This window comes from Brachycentrus maculatus, unplaced genomic scaffold (genome assembly GCF_059751285.1).
Source record: "Brachycentrus maculatus isolate JH-2025_06_01 unplaced genomic scaffold, ASM5975128v1 h1tg000085l, whole genome shotgun sequence".
NCBI classification, from domain to species: Eukaryota; Metazoa; Arthropoda; class Insecta; order Trichoptera; family Brachycentridae; genus Brachycentrus; species Brachycentrus maculatus.
In genome coordinates, this window is record NW_028280839.1 from 1,212,991 (window position 1) to 1,227,071 (window position 14,081).

Consider the following 14,081-nt stretch of genomic DNA (forward strand, 5'->3'; position numbering starts at 1 on the left):
GTAGGTGTTATACATCGTCCAGCATTCGGAGCTATAGAGGAGTGCGGGTCTGACAATTGTTTGGTAGACTCTTCCCTTTTCCGTTTTTATTTTAACCATATATGTGGTACATATTTTACAAAGAGAGCGCTTTGTTAATTTTCCTAAATTATCATCAATTAAAATTATTTATGATTTTATTTTATATTTTTTTTAGAAAAAGAGAAATATTTATGTTATTATTATTTACACAAATATTTCATTTTTTATTATTTCCGTGAGCCTTAGCGGCTCATTATTAGAAATAGGTATCAAATTGTGGTAGAGTGGGTTCGATCCGAGAAACTCTGACTTAAGAGTCCGCGACACTAACCACGGGACCACAAGCTGACAACATTACTTATGAGATATTTGGTCGATTTTTACTATTGCAACTAGTTTTGCAAGAATAGCCCCTATCTTTTAATCAATAGAAATATATTATGGAGGCGCATTTTCATTTGTTTTTAAATTAATTCAATACTGGGACGACATTTCCCATTATAGGTATGCTGAAAGAACACCATAAAAGTCTACTACGGCATTTTACCCTACTCACAGCATCCGGCGAGAAAAGTTGTACTTGTTGAAAAGTTGTGGTGATGGATACCACTGATATCACTGTACTTTTTGTATCATTTAGAAAATTATATTTCATTACAATGAATCAATATTTGGCAGTGACTTTGCAGTAGTATACGTCCATTTTAAATGAAAATTTTATATGGTTTACACCACTTTTTCTTAAAATCCATTTTACACGTATTTGGATGCATTTTGCATTATTTTCAAACACCGTATGAGAAGCTACATAAGTCTTCATTTTAGAGTTGTATTTGGGACAGTATGATAAGGAAACACTTGTTTTTATACCACTTGAGTTTCATTAAAGACTGCTAGTTTCGGAAGCTAAACTTAGATCGTCAGGTCTGAATAATAAGTAAAATATAAAATATAAATATATTTTAGTTATTATTCAGACCTGACGATGGTTGTTTAGCTTCCGAAACTAGTAGTCTTTAATAAAACTCAAATGGTATAAAAAGAAGTGTTTCCTTAATCATTGTAACATGTAAAATGTCTTACTACAAAGTTAATGCCGAAACAATAAATAAAGTACCCAATAGAGTTACTAGTTTTCCTACCGCTGTCACCCTGAGTATAAGAACATGGTGGTGGATTGTACACACTAGTTAGTGTGTACAATCCACCACCATTAATTAACTTACATGTACCGCTGACAGTGATAGACACTTTGAAAGCAATAGTATTTTTTTTAATCTTTGACCGCGAAAAACATAGAATGATTGATTTTATACCGATATAAGTTAAAAAAAAAGTTTTTTTTTTAATATATGAGTCCAAATGGAAATCAAAAGTTTCTATACCGGACCTGGGAATGTAGAAAGAGTATGAAGAAAAAACGAGAGAGTGCTCTAATATCATATACTTTATACAAAATATATAACAACAAAAATAATTTATTTTAAAATAAGCTACTCAGACACTTGACAATTAATTAAATTATTGAAAAGTTGCTAAACTAGTTATCAACTTTTTAATTTTAATTAATAAATCTATCATCACTTTTGATGTCATTATGATCTTAGTTTTCATTTTCACTTTTTTAGAATATTAAAATAAAACTATTTAAATATACAGTGGAACCGCTCATAACGAGCATAATTCGTTTCAGAATCTAATTCGTTAAGCGGAGCACTCGTTAAACGAATCATTTTTTTTACTGGCGCGAAAGCTCCGGCTCACATGTGGGTATCGTCAAAAAGGGACTCACCCTTTCTCTGTACTTCGTTAGGTTTGCGAAATATAGCTCGTTAAAGGAGCAACTTTTTCACATTTTTTTGAGTCTTTATACGATTTACTCGTTACTAGAGGTTTCACTGTAATTGAAATATATTTAATTTTTACTTTAAAACTTAATTTTTTTTACTTAAAATTTTTACTTTTAATTTTTACTTTTAAACTCAGATCAATCAGAACCTAAAATCTGGCGGTGTCAAAAGTCTGCGTAATCGAAGGGCATGTATGACTAGATGTATGGATGTGAAGGAGGCGAGGAGTGTATGTCAGGACAGAAGAGTGTGGCGTTCCATCCTTTCTGCCTACCCCTGCGGGGAAACGACGTGATGGTAGTAGTAGTAAACTTACTAAGTGTAAAAAATATTTCTTAAAATTTGCACTCATATCTTTTTTTAACAAGTGTGAACAAAATAAACAGAAATAGATATGCACAGACGACTTTATTTTGAAATAAAAAAATGTATTAACTACTTTATTATTATTGCCAGATTTATAGAGCGCAGAAAAAACGCTAATAAAACAAACTTGTTTGTACATTACCGATTTTTTATCCATCGACCTATTTTGTATATATTTATTTCATCAAACAATTATATAAATCATTTCCTTATCGGTATATTAACCAAATTGGACAGTGCTAGAATTAACTGTTGATGCAATATTTCAACCGACCATATTAACAATTTTTTATTGACAACAAAAATGTATATGTTGACGAATTATAATAATAATAAACCCCCTATCTACACCCCAACGGTGCATAAGGCACTGTGTCATATAAACGCAGTGTTATCTTGATCGTTAACACATGAAGGAAAGGTGATCAGCCGTCCGCTTCAGGTACCAATCCAGGGTAATATTGAATAAATATTACAGTGAAAAAATCACTTTTATTTATTTGACGGTAGCGGAGCGTGCTGACCATTACACTATGGAGGTGGACATAATGGTGGTGACGAATTATAGGAGATAATAAAAATAAATATCATTATTCAATAACGACTCTTTTTTTAACTCTGAATTATGCTTCTCAAAATGACAAAAGCTGTACTTTGAACTATCGTTACTGACAAATTGTCAATTGTGATATGTTTGGTTTAGAAAATTTTGAAATACATAAAAATTTTAATTCAGAAAAAACGTTAATTAATAATATACTATTTCAAAATACGTCATTATTATCTATGTTTCCTTTTACAAATAAATCCCGTTCTTTAACTAACCCCCCTCCAATTCAATGTTAATTCAATGTAATGAACGGATTTCTTGTCAAATTTGCTAATATAATATAAAAAATAACTTATAATTAAATAGTATTTCTTGCATTGGAAAAGTTAAGTATGTTTAAAAGAAAAGGCGGTTAACAATATGTTTTTTACATTATTCATATTTTAATGAACTTTGACACGTAAAATTAAATGCAATTCATGGATTTCTTGTCAAATTTGTTTACACATTCTGTATAAGGAAACGCATAATGAAATACTATTTTTTACATTGGAAAAGTTAATTTTGTTGGAAAGAGAAGGCGATATCCAATTGGTATTTTCATGAAAATCGACGGGTTAAATTCAATGTAATGCATAGATTATATGTTAAATTTGTCATATACAATATAACATATCGCTCACTCCTTTCAACAACGTCAAATATCAAAAAACTTGATTTTTCAGGAGATCGTTTTAATGTTTAAAAATATAATACAATGTATTATAAATAAATATCAAGCCACTTATTGAACTTTTTACTGTGCTAGGTCTTTTTAGGTAAAACCTGAATGTTTTTTCTCCATTTGAAAAATATTTAGGATATTTAAAAAAATAATTAAACAATACCTTTTATTCAAAATGCAAAAACAACACTTTCTGCCCTGTAGCGGGTAAATATTACATTAAAAATATCCCACTTTTGCTGGGATATAGTACATTTTCAGGGCATTCCGAAAACATGCACAACTGAAAATGGACGATTTTTAATTTATGACGTTGTTAAAAGGAGTGAGCGATATGTGAAGAAATAAATAATAATATTTGTATAAGTTGTGTAGGAATCAAATGAGCATTGTTGTCAATATGACCACCGAAGATTATATTACAAGTGGTGAAATTCCACATTTTTGCATCCGTGTTCCGCCATAACCACGTAACTTCGGCTAATATGGAATTTGTTATTTAAAATTGTAGTGAATAATGTAAATCTGAATTTGCAAAGCACTTCCTGACTGTTTTGTGCTTCCGGGTCATTATTGCTTACAAGAAAAATGTACTTACAGCCTTTTGAAGAACAACTGTCTTCCAAATATGGAATTGAGTTATTTGAGTACCAGAATCCAAATCCATTTTTTATTTTATTTTAAATGTATTTGGGAATTTAACAGAATAAAACATCGTCACTAGAATCAACGAGTATTACAAAATAGGTAATAGTACTTTTCTAATTACATAATTCCACATTTGTAAATTTGTGAATACACCCGGAAGAGAGACGGGAGGGAGGAAAAGGGGAAAAGGGAAAGATCAAAGCTGAAGTCAAAGACAAATATTCCGCCTTAAGGGAGAACTCTCTAACTGGATGATTTAGTTAGCGAACGGCTACGTAAGAAACCGGATGTGCCTCTAAGCACAGTAAAAAAAATCATTTAAAATTTCATTTTTTAGAACATACATTGTAAAAAAAATTATAAGCCTTTCAATAAATCTTTTCTTTCAAACCCATTTATTAATTTCAAAGAAAAACTTATTTTGTCAATATAAAAACGGTACTTACAATAAAACAATTACTGCTATAGATTACTGGGACTTAAGCTGGGATAATGGTTTTGAAAAGAAAAGAGTTATTGAAGTGTAAGGAGTTTAAAAATTATAAAAATATTAATTGTACTAATTTCAACATATACATGTTGTCAATTTGTATAAACAGTACGTGCAGCTTCTCGCGCAGCCCGTCGCATACGACTATATATATATTAGAGAGTATACCCTTAAAACTGTTTCAGTTAGCGGTAACAAAGAAAATATAATAAAACTACAGAATTATTATTGATGCCCAGTTTTCAGGCTCTTTTGTTGTCATATAAAACTGTTAAGAGGCCAGTCGTTACTCGACCGTGTTATTATTATTTAATTACGTCTTCATGCCGAGTTGATTGCTGCTGATGCAAAGTGTATTGAACTGATTGTCGTACTTTCACTGTCATAGTAAAATAATTGTGCAATTGACCGGAACGTTGCCACAGAAAAACACTAATAAAATATTAGTACTATCCTACTTTTCTATGTTTAATTATTTTTCTACATCTATGGAAAATCCAATTTAATTTTAATGAACATTCTTGTGTGGGAGTTTCGCAATAGGCATAGGCTTCACATATTTTTATCGGTCACCTGAGGCTTATTAACTAACCATCACGTCGTTATCTCCGCAGGGATAGGCAGAGAGAATGGAAGGCCACACCAGTGTGTCTTTTGCCTCTTCCACGTTCATGCATCTCCTCATACACACCTGCCTATTATTCCAGCACAATTTCTTTAGTTATTACGCATTTTAATTACTGCGAGGAGTGTATGTCAGGACAGAAGAGTGTGGCGTTCCATCCTTTCTGCCTACCCCTGCGGGGAAACTGCGTGTTGGTAGTAGTAGTAGTAAAATTATTTACATTTTTAAATTAAGATTTTATATATTGCTGTGCAGTAACAATAATTTCAAAGTTCGCAATGCGCAATTCCGCAAGTATGTATAATATCAATTTAAAAACAAATTAAATTGTATTTTCTAATACAAATATCATTTAAAAAAAGTTTTTATTACAAGATTTCAAAATGAATTTCACATAACTTATTATTAAATTTCTTTATTTCTCTGTAATGACTCCTTTTTGATTTAGAAGAATATTTATTAGTAAAAATAACACAATATTATATCAAGTAATTTATATGTAATATAAATAATAAAACTGTGAAATATATAATATTTGGGATACCAGTCTGATTTTGTTGGTAACGACGAAAACTAGTCACTGGTAAAATAAAATAAACGTGGAATAAACTATTTAGTTCTTATTTTATTATGTAAAAAGTTGTTCCTTTCAGTAATAAAACTAAAATCTATATCATTTATTGATTTGGCATTAACTTTGTGGAAAAACACGATGATTGAAATATAAAAATAAAATGTGGTCTTCTTTTATTTTATCTGGTCAGTCTGATGATGTCGGTAATGCCGAAACTTGGTCAGTGGTCAAATAAAAATAAAGTGGAATAATCAACTCAATAGATATTGTGCTATTATTATATATTAAACAACTTCCCACTTTTATTGTATTCAGAAATTAAAGTAGCAAAACTGTATTTTGTTTTTTTTTTAGTGCAGTTCAAACAAGAAATGTCAGTACAAAAGTTAAATATAATAATTTTTATAATTTAAATATTTATTGTGAACAAGTAAAAGGAAAACTATAATAAATTTCCATCGTTTTTATGATTGTAATACAATTTGGTGGTTCAGTGTTTAGGGATAATTATGTTTTAAAAATAATTTTCATTTGCAAAGTATTTAGCAGAATTAACCTAACGTAACAGATGTCATATCAAATGTTTTTGAGTGTGTCCAAATACTTGTTCACAAATCTGGGTTTCTCCACTTGGGAGTTATGTTTACATTTATTACATCTCAACATAGATGAATAAGAATATGGAATTCTGGGTATTTACAGGACTTATGACCTGTCAAAGGCTGGTTTATACCTTATGAATTCTACATTCTTCTTCATTTATGTTGAGATAAAGTTATTTTCAACTTATCTGCTGGGTTTAGTTGATATAGATAGAGAGTTGTATTTTTTTTGAAATATAAAGTTAATTCTTTTTTATGATAGTTTGCCTATGTCACAAATTCGTAAGAAATTACATTTAAAAATACAGCTTTCCATTTGTACCACCTAATAACTTATGATTATATATGTAAAATAATATATTTTACCAAAATAATGTTTTTGAAGTCTTACCATTTTTAGGAAAATTTTGAACTGGAACAATCCATGCGTTCCGTTGGAAAACACAAATACACCACTAATTCAACTGTCGGTGACTTTTTCTATCAACTTTCAACATTTTAGAATTACGTACTTCATAAATATGGTTACAAAAGGTAAAAATCTAATTCATTCAACGCAGAAGCCACACACATTCACAATAAAACTGTTTGATAAATATGTATAAAAATTTCAAGTAATGTTGCTTAACAAATTAATTAAAAACTCAAACAACTCGAAGACACCGTGGATGACCTTAAAACGTTCTTCCCCACGATAGCTGTCATTAACGAAAGAAATTTACAAAACTCCAAGACAAAACAACCCTTAGACACGAGGGTATAAGGTCTCTAATCCCGCGGCACTTTACGCGAACGTCCGTTTAGAAATTCAAATTTGCGCCGGAGGAATTTGATACTTATCAACAGGTGTAATAAGGCTGATTATAGCGCGGCAGGTGCGTGAGAATGCTTCGGGCATGACCACTCGATTCTCGAGTTGAATCGGTACTAAAGAAATTGTATTTGAAATACCCGCTCTAAAGTTACAGACCCAATGAGACAAGAGAAAGGAAAGTAGATTGGAATATTAATGATCTTATCGAAAGGGTTTATCATTTGTATGACAATATACCTTTTACAGTACTTTAGCTATTTACTTTTTTGGTTACTAATTTTACTTAATGGATTTCGTGCGTCGATGAAGATCAGGTGTAACAGATGTAATCAAGTGTAACGGTGAGTGACTAATAAAAATTACGGCGTATTATAAAAAAAGCTGCGTATTTATTGTTTGAATATTTAAGATGATGCAATTGAAGTATACCTTTTTAGTTTTTCTTGCCAGCGCATTCCGTTGTTTGCAAAATATTTAACGCTCGCGCAAAGAGATGTTTATGAAGCAGAATAAAATTTTAAATCTCGCAGGCAAGTAATTAGCGTTACATAACAATATTTCAAAAGTTAAATAATAATACTTATAAAAGAATGCTTGATTTTGCAAATTTTAAAACCGAAGCATTTAAAAAAAAATACTTTAAGTGTTAAAAGTAGGTAAGTACTAAAAGTTAAAATAATTTTGGAAACATACGCAATAAGAATATAATTTATGCACATTTTTTTTGCTATGTTTATGTATAACCACTCACCGAGATTACCACTCAACCTTAGTTACCCGTCTCTTCGTCAGGACAATCACTACACCAGCATGCACACAACAATACACGTCACCACCATTCACCCACTAACAACTACAAAAAATATTAAACATATGCGTTTTTAACATGCACTAAGGACCAAAGACCAACATGCACTAAAGGCCGAAGACTGACGAGCACTAAAGATGTTTGTCAAAAATAGATCCAGCATATAGGATTGAAATAAAAGGGAGACTACACGGCAAAGGAAGATGCTTAATACATGCTTTTTTTGTATGTTATGTTCAAGGTTACGAAAATTAACATTCACAGCCTAAAACGCTGGCCTGATCACCTTTTCTTCATGCATTTAACGATCAAGATGACACTGCTTCAATACAAAGCGGTGCTCTATGCACTATTTGATACGTATAAGTATCAAAAGAAGAATCTTCTTCTTCTTCTCTTCTTATTATAGGCCTTGCGGCCTGTTTTTAAGAGGGATTAGCCTCCTGCGACGTCGATTCCCAGCTATCGGCTCATCTCTTTGGTGGTCTGCCCGGGAGTCGTCTACCATGAGGTTGGCCGTACAATGCGATGTGGGGGAGTCTGGATGGTTCCATTCTCCTCACATGCGCATACCATTGTCTTCTTCGTTGCCTTTCCCACCTAACAACATCTTCGATCTCAAATATTTCCCTGATCTTGGCATTTCTCAATCTATCTCGAAGACTCTTGCCTGTTATGCTTCTCACAGTTTTCATTTCTGACACTCTAAGCGCGTTTTTTGTGGCAGCGGTGTCGAAAGAAGAATATGAAGCAGAAATAATCACTGGAATGCCTAATCAATAATAATATTTATTTTAAAACGTTTAAGAGAAATAAAGATGATGTCTATTTGATTAAAAAATGTTATAAAATTTTATAGTTTTACAATTGTTTTAGGATAATTATTTATTTATTTTTTCTACATTATATATTTTGTTATTTTTGTAAATATTCTGTTGGTTTTCCAATAAATAAACAAAAAACAAGAAATTCCATTGAATTGATAGAATTTACGATTTAATACAAAACTATTTCTATGTTTTAAAGCGGCCTGTTATAAAAAAATAGGTAGCAAATTGTGGTTGAGTGGTTTCAAACCTAGAAACTGACTCAAATTCCGCGACACCAACCACGGGACCACAACCCGACACTATTTTAGTAAATGTAGACAGTCTTAACACTACCGTTAAGTTTCAAACGTGTACTTTATTTAATGATATTTATACCTCTCATATGATATATACACACATTCTAACACGTTGGATGCGGCGTACGCGTCCCCCAGCAGTTAATATGCGCTAGGCGCATATGGTTCATAAAAATTAAGCAAATGAATTAAAAGCATCATTGCGCATTGTTGAAAGTATACCCTTACAGTCTTAATGCAATATTTTATGTCAGTGTTTAATGAATAATTAAAAATAATAATAAATCCCTTACCGCACCCCAATGGTGCATAGGGCACTGCTTCATATAAACGCAGTGTTATCTCGATCGATTACACATGAAGGAAAGGTGATCAGCCCTCCACTTCAGGTACCAGTCCAGTGTAATATTGAATAAATATTAGAGTGAAAAAATCACTTATATTTATAAAACCCCCCTGGGAATCGAACCCGGGACCTCCAGAACGGTAGCCGAGCATACTGACCATTACACTACGGAGGCGGACAAAAAAGTAATCTACGAATGTATTATTTGCAAGTGTAAACTCAGCTTTAGCCCCCTCGATAACTCATGTTGAAAAATATTTTGAGTGTGCCCAAATACTGTTCACAAATCAGGATTATCTCCAATTACAGGAGATATTTTTCATATGTCTTTTTTCCATGTTTACACTCGCTTGCCTCAAAGCGGGCATAAAAATGATCTGCGCGTGAATGCTACACACAAAGAGAACAGTTTGTAGTAATATATACAAAATTAAATTCCATATTTTAAATTAAGTTTACGCGTTTTAAAAATTGCTAGCATCTCGTGATTGTTCAAAAAAAGTGTTGCTTTTTAAAATAGTCACTGCACTCCCCTGGCTATGATATACCACCCAACTTTGTATCGTAATGTGCCCAACATTATCCTTACTATATTATTACTATGTTATCCCATTACCATGCTATTCAATAGATGGAAGGCTGCTGTCTGAAAAAAAGTAAAGAAGTCATCATTTTACCCATTCGCCAATCCGGATAGAGGAATATTATTAAAAATTTCAAACCAATTTCAATATTATACGCGTCATCTTTACTGTTTAAAGTGTATAATTATATCATCTTTACTATTAACCTATTCGGATAGAAAAAAACAATTGGGATTCGTAGTGTGTAACCAGATACTTTTGGTAGCATATATGTGGAGGTCCCCACCAAAAAGTTACATTTCCAATATTACACAAAAAACCCTTTAAATGCAAATCTGTTCTGTATACTGTATTCTGTGTTACTGTGTTAAACCAATATGAAATCATTAAATTGCACCAAAACGTATCAATTTTGCAAGCTAGAATTCCTGATTACTTAAAATCATTTATAATGGAAATGCAACGTTTTGGTGAGACCTCCACATATGATAAAAATAGTGACGTTGGTACCATAAACCAAGCTCGGACAGAAAAAAGCAGAACCCCATTCTAGTGGAACGGAAGGCCTGCTGAGGACAGTTAGCAGTCCGGCTTCTCCCGAGGAGTTTTCGCAGCAAATGCTGCGAAGTGCCTGATTGGCCCTTCGCATAAAAAAAACAGATCCAAAAGTTATAAATTTAAGTCTCACTCCCAGCAATTTTATTAGTTACCCAAACAAACATTTAAATCATTACTTTGGCTTTTATTATTATTTTTTTGAAGGAAATATTTGTGTATTTATTATTTTCACAAATATATCAATTTCATACTATTTTTGTGAGCCCAAGCGGCTATTATTAGAAATAGGTATCAAATTGTGATAGAGTGGGTTCAAACCATGAAACTCTGACCTAAGAGTCCGCGACACTAACCGCGGGACCACAACCCGACATGTTTCATATTCAACATGTTTTCTTCTGAAAATAATTTTCAGCCAGCGTTTTTTGTTGTTGTTTGTTATTTAAATCAATTTATTTCAAACACGATCTGAATGGGTTAAAGCCATCAACACAGATTTCTTAAGATGCGTTCTTGAGATTGCAATTGCAAAACGTTTTAAGAAATATTCATTTTCAATTGGTCTGGATATAGTGATGTATTTTCACATCTATCTTGTATATTCCCAATCTCGTATTTTCTTGATTCAATATCTATATTTAAAAAAAAAATGTTTTGCATGTCAGCAAAAATATCCAATTTTAGACATCAGGAATTTCAATTACATTCATACGGGACTATCGTAAAATGTACGACGATTATAAAAACTCACATTTTACTAAAAACATTTAAAAATTATTCTCAATATTATTAATATTTAAAGCATTTACTTTGTGGTTAGTCATTTTTACTTATTTTTTTTTACAAAAATGTTAATAATATTAGTATATAACCACTCTCTTCAGAATTACCTGAAAGCATTTCTAATGATTTAAGTCGTCTTTTGTTTAAACCAAAATTACTTTCTATTTAATAAAAAAAACGGAAAGTGGTTATATTCTAATATTACTAACATTTTTGTAAAAAAAAATTATAAATTAGTTGCAATATGATTTTTGAGAACTTTATATAATATAATATAATAAAATAACAAGTTTATATTTATTTCACGTAAACTTACTTTGTTATAAATAAAACAATTGGTCAAACAAAATTCACGTGGAAAGATTTATATTTGTATGTAGAGGTTCGCATCAAAACGTTACATTTCCATAAAAATTAATTTAAGTAATCAGGGATTCGAGCTTATAAAATTGATACGTTTTGGTGAGATTCAATGATTTCATTTTGATTCAACACCGGATTGGTCACGTTTTGTCGCATCTGTGATTAAGATTTCGATTTAGGATTTTTTTTCGCAATATACGAAATGTAACTTTTTGGTGAGGACCTCCACATACGAGTATGTAGTTATTTTACTACATAAAATGCAATTTCAGCAAGAAATGTTCACTCCTCGTGAAAACCGGGAGCCACATAGTCCTGAAAACTTTCCTTGTCTTAAAAATTAAGTTTTTTTATTTATTAAATAAATAATAATAAAACCCTTATCGCACCCCAATGGTGCATAGGGCACTGCGTAATACAAACGCAGTGTTATCTTGATCATTTACACACGAAGAAAAGGTGATCAGCCCTCCGCATTAGGTACCAGTCCAGAATAATATTGAATAAATAGTACAGTGAAAAAATCACTTTTATTTATTTTACCTCCCCTGGGAATCGAACCCGAGACCTCCAGAACGGTAGCCGAGCGTGCTAACCATTACACTACGGAGATGGACAAACTTTTTTTAAATAGTTAAAAATAATTAATAATTCGTATTTTTCATCTCGCTATCGAGTAATAGGTGAATTTCTTGCACAGCTATAATCCTAAGCCAGTTTCCACAAGACTTCAGTGGGCGGAGAGCATTCTCAGCAAGATTCGTAATTGGTATTGGACGATTTGCATACACGGAGTCGATGACTTTACTGATGTCGAGAAGTTGATATTACTTATGCTTAAATCCGAATTTTGTCGACTGGATGCTGTTATAATATTTACCATATTTCTGGATACCTGCCCCCATAAAATGTCCCACAAAAATATCTGCGGAAGGGCTCTTCGACTTCATGTATTCATGTGAACAATTTTTTTGAAGCATTTTTCTATTTTTATTTTTTATTTATAAATTTTATAATCAAAGATACATTTTATGGCAAAATAATCAACATAGTTACATATACATAGTTTTTTTTACGTGCTACCTCACTAAGAGAGCAGATTGCTCGTGTTTAGAGAGGGATTTCGCTTACAGGGTTTGTACATATAAATAAGAAGCATGAACCTTATTAATAGAAAACTGAAAAATCGTTTTGTTGATGAGAATTACATACCACCCTAACTTTCAACCTTTTGAGTGTGTCCAAATACTTGTTGACAAATCTGGATTATCTCCAATTATGTTTTTTTTATATCATTTTTTGACATCTCAACGAAGACGAAGAAAAATATTGACCGTTATAGGCTGGTTCAAGTGATCACTTTACACACGTGTAACATTCAATTCTACCTACAACATTTTGAGTTTGTCCAAACACTTGTTCACAAATCTGGATTATCTCCAATTGTAGGAGTTATTTTCGTATAATTTTTGACATTTCATCAAAGATGTAGAATTTGAGTAGTGTGGTTGTCAATAGTGAGTAGAATTAGTGAATGTTACACGTGTGTAAAGTGATCACTTAAACCAGCCTATGACGGTCGTCAGCCCCGTAAAAGCCCAGACTTCCATATTCTTCTTCATCTTTGATGAGATGTCAAAAAAAAATGATGGTGGTGATGGTGAGATGAAATAAGTTTTTTATTGAGTAAAACTCTTTTTTTTCTGTTTGTGAGGTCCGAATCTTATAGCTTATAATTCGACCAATATTCTTATTCGTCTTTGTTGAGATGTCAAAAAATAACTCAAATATTTGGACACACTAAAAATATTGTAAATAAAACAATTGTTCTTATTTAAAAAGGATTATTTCTAGCGTTTCTTGTACATGTGATAAAAATCCAGGATTTAGACCTGAAATTAATGAATTTATGTTCAATAAAAAGCTTTGTTCATCTCACCATAGATATCTCTAGTGAAATTCTATTGAATTCAAGCACTTTGTTCCGAATTTGAACAATATGTATAGAAATTTTAAGAATTTGAGTAGTGTGGTTGTCAATAATTGGTAGAATTGATGAATATTACACGCGTGTAAAGTGATTACTGAAACCAGCCTTTGACGGTCGTCAGCCCCGTAAATGCCCAGACTTCCATACTCTTCTTCATGTATGTTGAGATTAATTTTTTTTTACTGTTTTACTCATTTTCTCGAAATTCATACGCTTCACATATCTATAACACCCTTAAAACACAATATTTTCATTTATC

General features: G+C 31.7%; 1 protein-coding gene across 1 annotated transcript in view; it reads right to left on the reverse strand.

Annotated features, from left to right (window-relative positions):
* The window catches only part of LOC148310926 (uncharacterized), a 160,582-nt gene extending 153,203 nt beyond the window's left edge, over positions 1 to 7,379 (reverse strand). Inside the window, exon 1 of the mRNA XM_088257608.1 lies at positions 6,842 to 7,379. The gene's annotated coding sequence lies outside the window, so the exon portion shown is untranslated. The remainder of the gene's footprint in view (positions 1 to 6,841) is intronic.
* Between the last annotated feature and the right edge of the window lie 6,702 nt (positions 7,380 to 14,081).